Here is a 5,657-nt window from a genome sequence, read left to right as displayed (position 1 = left end):
GCATGGCCTGTGGTCCCCGACACTGGGATGGGGACTCACTGCATGGCCCTGTGGTCCTCGGAACTGGGGTGGGGACTGCATCAAACTACCTTTGCTGGTAGTTTGAAGTCCAGTGTGAAATCACTTTTACTTTCTTCTTCAGAGTGGTTGGAGATTGGGCATTGGCACACGTGTGTGTTCTTTCATTATCTGCCCTGGCTGATCCTGGATCCTGCTAGTTCTAATCTTTCTGCCTCCACCTCCCTGAGTGCTGAGATTACAAGCGTGCACCAGGCATCCATCCGGTTTACCCATCCGATTTACACGGTGTATGTTTTCTGCAGGCAAAGCAAACACTCCACCCCACAGCCAAGGTCCTGGCCTGTCTCAGAAAGGGGGTGGGGGGAGAATAAGGAAGTGCCCTCAAGAATTGGCGGGGGCTCCTAAGGCGAGGGACAGTGGGGCAGCCTGTAGCAAGGAGGGCAGACTGCCACCGTGATGCCAACTAATGATTAACTTGTTGTGGGATGAGTCATTCCTCTACGCTGGGTGAAGTTTTCGCCGAACTCTTTCAATTGCGAGTTTTCCTTCCTCCCCGCTGGAGGCTGGAGCCCACCCTTCTGCGGAGGGCGCTTGATCGGCTCCCCTTCCCTATCTCGGGTGATCGGGTTTTAAAGCCAGACTTCTTGGAATTGCTGGGAAACTGTTGCCAAGCCGGGTGGGAACAGGAAGTGAGCTTGCTCCAGGAGCAGTGGGCCAGGCGGCGAGGAGCCTTCGAAAGCAAAAGTTAGTTCTGCCTCCGGCGGACGGGAGTCGCAAGGTCTTCTTCCCCAAGCCGCTAGCCCGGGTCCCCGGAGCTGTGACCGGCGGGAGAGCCCCGGAGCTGTGACCGCTCTGCGATTAGGTGAGTGCGGCTCTGCTCCGGTGGCGATCTCGCGTGGGGCTTCCCGACACTTAGCCACCGAGGTGCTGCCCGCGCCGGCAGAACCCTCAGCGCCTTCCTCTCCAGAAAACCTCAGACAACATGTTAGGCTTACTGTCTTTTTAACTCGACTCTGGATCCTGGAGCTGAGTTAATCACGCGCTGATATCACTGTGTGGAGTCCTCTCGCCTCTGCTGCGTGTCTTCGCGCGTTTTATGCTCTTCCAACCCTTAAAAGACACCGCCAAACCCCGGCACCTTCAAATGCTCTTTCCATTTCGCCCCTCCCTCAATCTGTTTCTCTCTCTCTCCCCTCTTTACGTCCTCCTCCCCCACTTCCTTGAGCTTTTAAACTTCTGATTTTCCTGCCGGTCACTGACTCTTGTAACTACTTGAGACTTTAAAGCTATTGGTAATTACCATATAGTCTTATTTCTATTTTTTAGTTTTTTTTTTTTTTAAGGAAGTCCTCTATGTCCCTTCTGCTTGGTTAGCTCTCCATTTCTTTCTTTAAAACATGATTTATTTCCATTTCTATTTTATGTCTATGAGCGTTTTGCCTGCAAGTATGTATGTACACCTGGTGTGTGTGCGCGCGCGCGCCCCCGCGCCTGTGCGCGGTGGTGGGGGTGGGTGGGGTGGGCACAGATCCCCTGGAACTGGAGTTCCAGATAGTTTAAGCCACCATATGGATGCTGGGAACGGAGCACAGATACTCTGCAGAAGTGGTAAGGGCTCTAAACTTCTGAGCCATCTCTCCAGTCCCAACAAATCTGTTTTTATGAATAGGGGAGTGATCCAATTAGGATGACGAACACTCTCGTTTCTTACGAATCGGCTGAGTCTCTTCACCCAGGATGGAGAAGATGACCCCATAACACCAGGTCGTGCAGCTGGTGTTTGGTTCTGCACAGTAATGCCACAATGAGAAAATCAAATCCCGTTTGCGGTTTAATCCAGTCCAGGAAATAACATGACTTCAGCAGCCTGTATAGCAAGGCCACTTCACCCAATTCGGCCTGCCATCTTTTCTTTTTCTTTCTTTCTTTCTTTCTTTCTTTCTTTCTTTCTTTTTTTTTTTTTTTTGTGAAGCTTCCAACTTGAAATTTTTTAATAAGAGTGGAAATCTTGCTTCATTCCATATTTTCCAGGTTTACTGACCCACTCAAATATGGCATCTGATGCATTTCCGCTTTACAGAGTTTCTTTTTATTGGTGATATTTTCGGGCAGTTGTATGGTTCAGGTATTACCGTGAAAACTGCAGTCACTGCCCTCAGGAAGCTCATGGTCTTGGACAGGAAATGCGGGCCCAGAACTGGGGGTAGAGGTTGTGTAGCAACCATACTAAATCCTGGCGTGGATTAAGACACAAGCAGGATTTGAGTCTGTTTGCTGTGGTCTTGCCCAGGTTCTTGGGCAGAATCACAAGCCAGGGATCGCCCTAGCCCAGCCCTCCTGGAGGCCGAGGCACTTTGGGACAGGCCATTCATCCTCTCGGCTGCCAAATTGGGGCGCTTTACTCGGATAGCTTCACCCTATGGTGGGTAGCAGCAAGCCGTTTCAAAGTTCTTTCTCTTCTTTAACACCAGAACCCATTTTAACTAATTCCCAGCAGGGAGCTTATATGTTTGATCATTGTTTGGTTCACATGTCCTTGGTGAGATTGCTGTAGGAAACCTTCCATTTTAGAGTTCTTTAAGGAGCTGTGACTGGGAACTTTCGAACTGGGACCAAAGAGAACATCCGTGTTTGTAACAGAGTCCGCTGTGGCAGTCGGATGTCCTTCAAAGCTCAGGGCTTCAGGCCCATCAGAGGTGTTACCAATAGTTACAGGGTGAAAATATTGTAGTCACATGGCTACAATGTAACCCAGAAACAGCTTTAAAACTCCGGAAAATTAGGGGCCTGGCAGTGGAGGCACCGCCTTGAATCCCAGCATTCGGGAGGCAGAGGCAGGTGGATCCCTGAGTTTGAGGCCAGCCCGATCTACAGAGAGAGTTCCAGCACAGCCGGGGCTACACAAAGAAACCCTATCTCGAAAAACAAACGAACAAACAAAAAATCCTGAAATATGGAAAGAAAGCATTCTTGCTCCAAAGCTACAGAGAAACCCTGTCTCGAAAAACAAACAAACAAACAAACAAACAAACAAACAAAAAAAAGCATTCTTGTTATTGTGCCATCTGTATTTCTTACTTCGACTAAAGCAATAAGGCTTTAGTGGTAAAATGATTATCTAAAGAGTTAACTCTTTCTGTCCCATACCCAGAGCCAAAAGCCCTGCCACTCCTCAGGCCTCTTTGTCAGTTGATTTAATTTTAGAAATTCATCCATTTCTTTTAGATCCTAGAACTGAACAGAATCAAAGTTTTTCAGGAATAGCCATGTTTTTTGTAAACTTTTGTAATTTCATAGTTATCAGTTGTAATGTCTCCCTTTTTGCCCCTCACTTTATTAATCTGGGTTTTCTCTCTTTTAGTTAGTAGGTCTTCTTTATCTTTTGTTAGTATCAACGTTGCTTCTTCGATTCTTTGTGAATCTCTTTTTGGTTTGGTTTCATTACTTTCTGCCCTGACCGAAATCATTTTTCCCTTATGTCTTGGTTACTATTCTGTTGCCGTGAAGAGACCCCATGAAAACATCTAACTGTGGGGCTGGCTTACAGTTTCAGAGGGGTTAGTTCATTATCATCACCGTGGGGAGCCTGGTGGCGGGCAGGCAGGCAAGGCAGTGGGGCAGCAGCTGAGAGTTCACATGATCCACAAGTTCCAGGCTAATGGAGAGTAAGAAACAGGGCTTGCCGTGGGCTTTTGAAACCCCAGAACTCACCCTGTGTTTCTCCCTTTTCTAATTCTTCTCAAACAGTTCCAGTTAACGGGGGACAAGCATTCAAACAAAGGCTGTTCTCATTCAGACCATCACACCTGGTATAAGCTTGTCCTGGTTTTCCTGGGGCGTTAAGGGGTTACTATTGTCCATTTGATCTGTGACCTCAGCGGAGCCATGAGCTGTGCTGGAGTCACATGCAGGAGGCAGGCTGCGTGGAGCTGCGTGGAGCTGCTAACCCAAAGTGTTGCTTCTGTTTTTTTAAGTCACTCTGTTGGGCCTGCCTTAACTCAGACCCCCCCCCTCCCATCTACTGATAAGAATGAGAGCCGGGCGGTGGTGGCACATGCCTTTAATCCCAGCACTCGGGAGGCAGAGGCAGGCGGATCTCTGTGAGTTCGAGACCAGCCTGGGCTACAAGAGCTAGCACCAGGACAGGCTCCAAAGCCACAGAGAAACCCTGTCTCGAAAATTAAAAAAAAAAAAAAAAAAAAAAAGAATGAGGTATTGAAGTCACCCACTTATGGTGCTGGAATTAATTCATGACTTTACCCTTAGCAGAATTTGATTTATTCATACACCAATGAATAAATGTCCTCTTGATGGATTGTCTATCAGTCCATATGAGGTGACCCTCTCTGGACTGAAATCTGATATTTGAACAGTGGCACTGGCTTGTTTCTGAGACCATTTTGCTTGGACATCCTTTTCTACCTGTTCACCTTTAAGGCAGTGTTTGTTATCTTTGAAGTTGAGGTGCATTTTTTTTGGCGGCAACAAATTGATGGATTTTGGTTTTGGTTGGTTGGTTGGTTTGTTTGTTAGTTTTGATTCAATCTGCAGTTTGTGTCTTTTGGTTGTGGTACAGGGATCACTAGTATACAGAATTATTATCGAAAGGTTCTGCCCAAGAACTATGTCCCATAGTTGCCAAATGAGACCTCGTGAAACTAAAAGACATCTGCTTAGCGAAGGATTTGTTAATTGGGCAAAGGGACAGCATACAGGATGAAAGAAAAATCTTTACACACCGTTTCTCTGACAAAGCTTTAGTATCTAGACAATACAAAGAACTAAACGTGTAGGCCAGGTGGTTGTGGCGCATGCCTTTACCCTCTGCTCTTGGAAGGCAAGCACAGGCAGCTCTCTGTGAGTTCAAGGCCAGCCTGGTCGACAAAGCAAGTTCTAGAAAAACCAAGGCTATTACACAGGAAAACCATGTCTCAAAAGATCAACAAAACAAGACAAAACAAAACAAACAAAAAAAAAAGAGAAAGAAAACAACTAAAAATGTAAGCAATAAGAATTCAAATAACTCGATTAATAAGCGAGTCAATGAAACGAACAGGTGGTTCTCAGAAGATGAAATGAAGGCCCAGGAATTGGCAGAGGGGGCAGAGGCACTTGAGACGGCCTTAGTTCCTTCCCTAGAACACACACGATGGAAGAGGGCCGACTCCGGAAAGAAAGTTCTCACTCCTATGAGTGGAAAGAATGTCCCTCACTCTCAAATAAATAAATGAGTAAGCCGTTAAATAAATGGTAAAAAAACAACAACAACAACTCACAAATAGCTAAAAGCAATGAAACAATTCTCCACTTCCCTAGCTATCAGAGAACTGTGAATTAAAGTACATTGAGATTCCATTTTATCCCCGTCAGGATAGCAGTCATTAAGATAAAAAATGACCACAGATGCTTGAAAGAAATTAGACAGAAGGCAGAAGGGACCCGTAGACCCTGCTGATGGGGATGCAAGCTGGGCTAGCCTCTGGAACAGCAATGTGGAGGTTGTTCCAAAAACTTAACAATAGATCTTCCGTGTGACCCAGCTGTATCTATGCTCAGGATTCTTTTTTTTAATATTTATTTATTTGTTTTTTTTATTATGTGTACAGTATTCTTCCTGCAGGCCTCATTACAGATGG

General features: G+C 46.2%; 1 protein-coding gene across 1 annotated transcript in view; it reads left to right on the top strand.

Moving 5' to 3' along the window:
• Window positions 1-645: 645 nt before the first annotated feature.
• Casp8 (caspase 8) overlaps window positions 646-5,657 on the top strand; it is a 35,894-nt gene continuing 30,882 nt past the window's right edge. The window contains exon 1 of the mRNA XM_005366337.3: window positions 646-883. The gene's annotated coding sequence lies outside the window, so the exon portion shown is untranslated. The remainder of the gene's footprint in view (window positions 884-5,657) is intronic.

Source organism: Microtus ochrogaster, unplaced genomic scaffold (genome assembly GCF_000317375.1).
Source record: "Microtus ochrogaster isolate Prairie Vole_2 unplaced genomic scaffold, MicOch1.0 UNK8, whole genome shotgun sequence".
In the NCBI taxonomy this organism is placed as follows: domain Eukaryota; kingdom Metazoa; phylum Chordata; class Mammalia; order Rodentia; family Cricetidae; genus Microtus; species Microtus ochrogaster.
The sequence above is the reverse complement of the archived record's forward strand: the minus strand, read 5'-3'. Positions and strand labels throughout refer to the sequence as shown.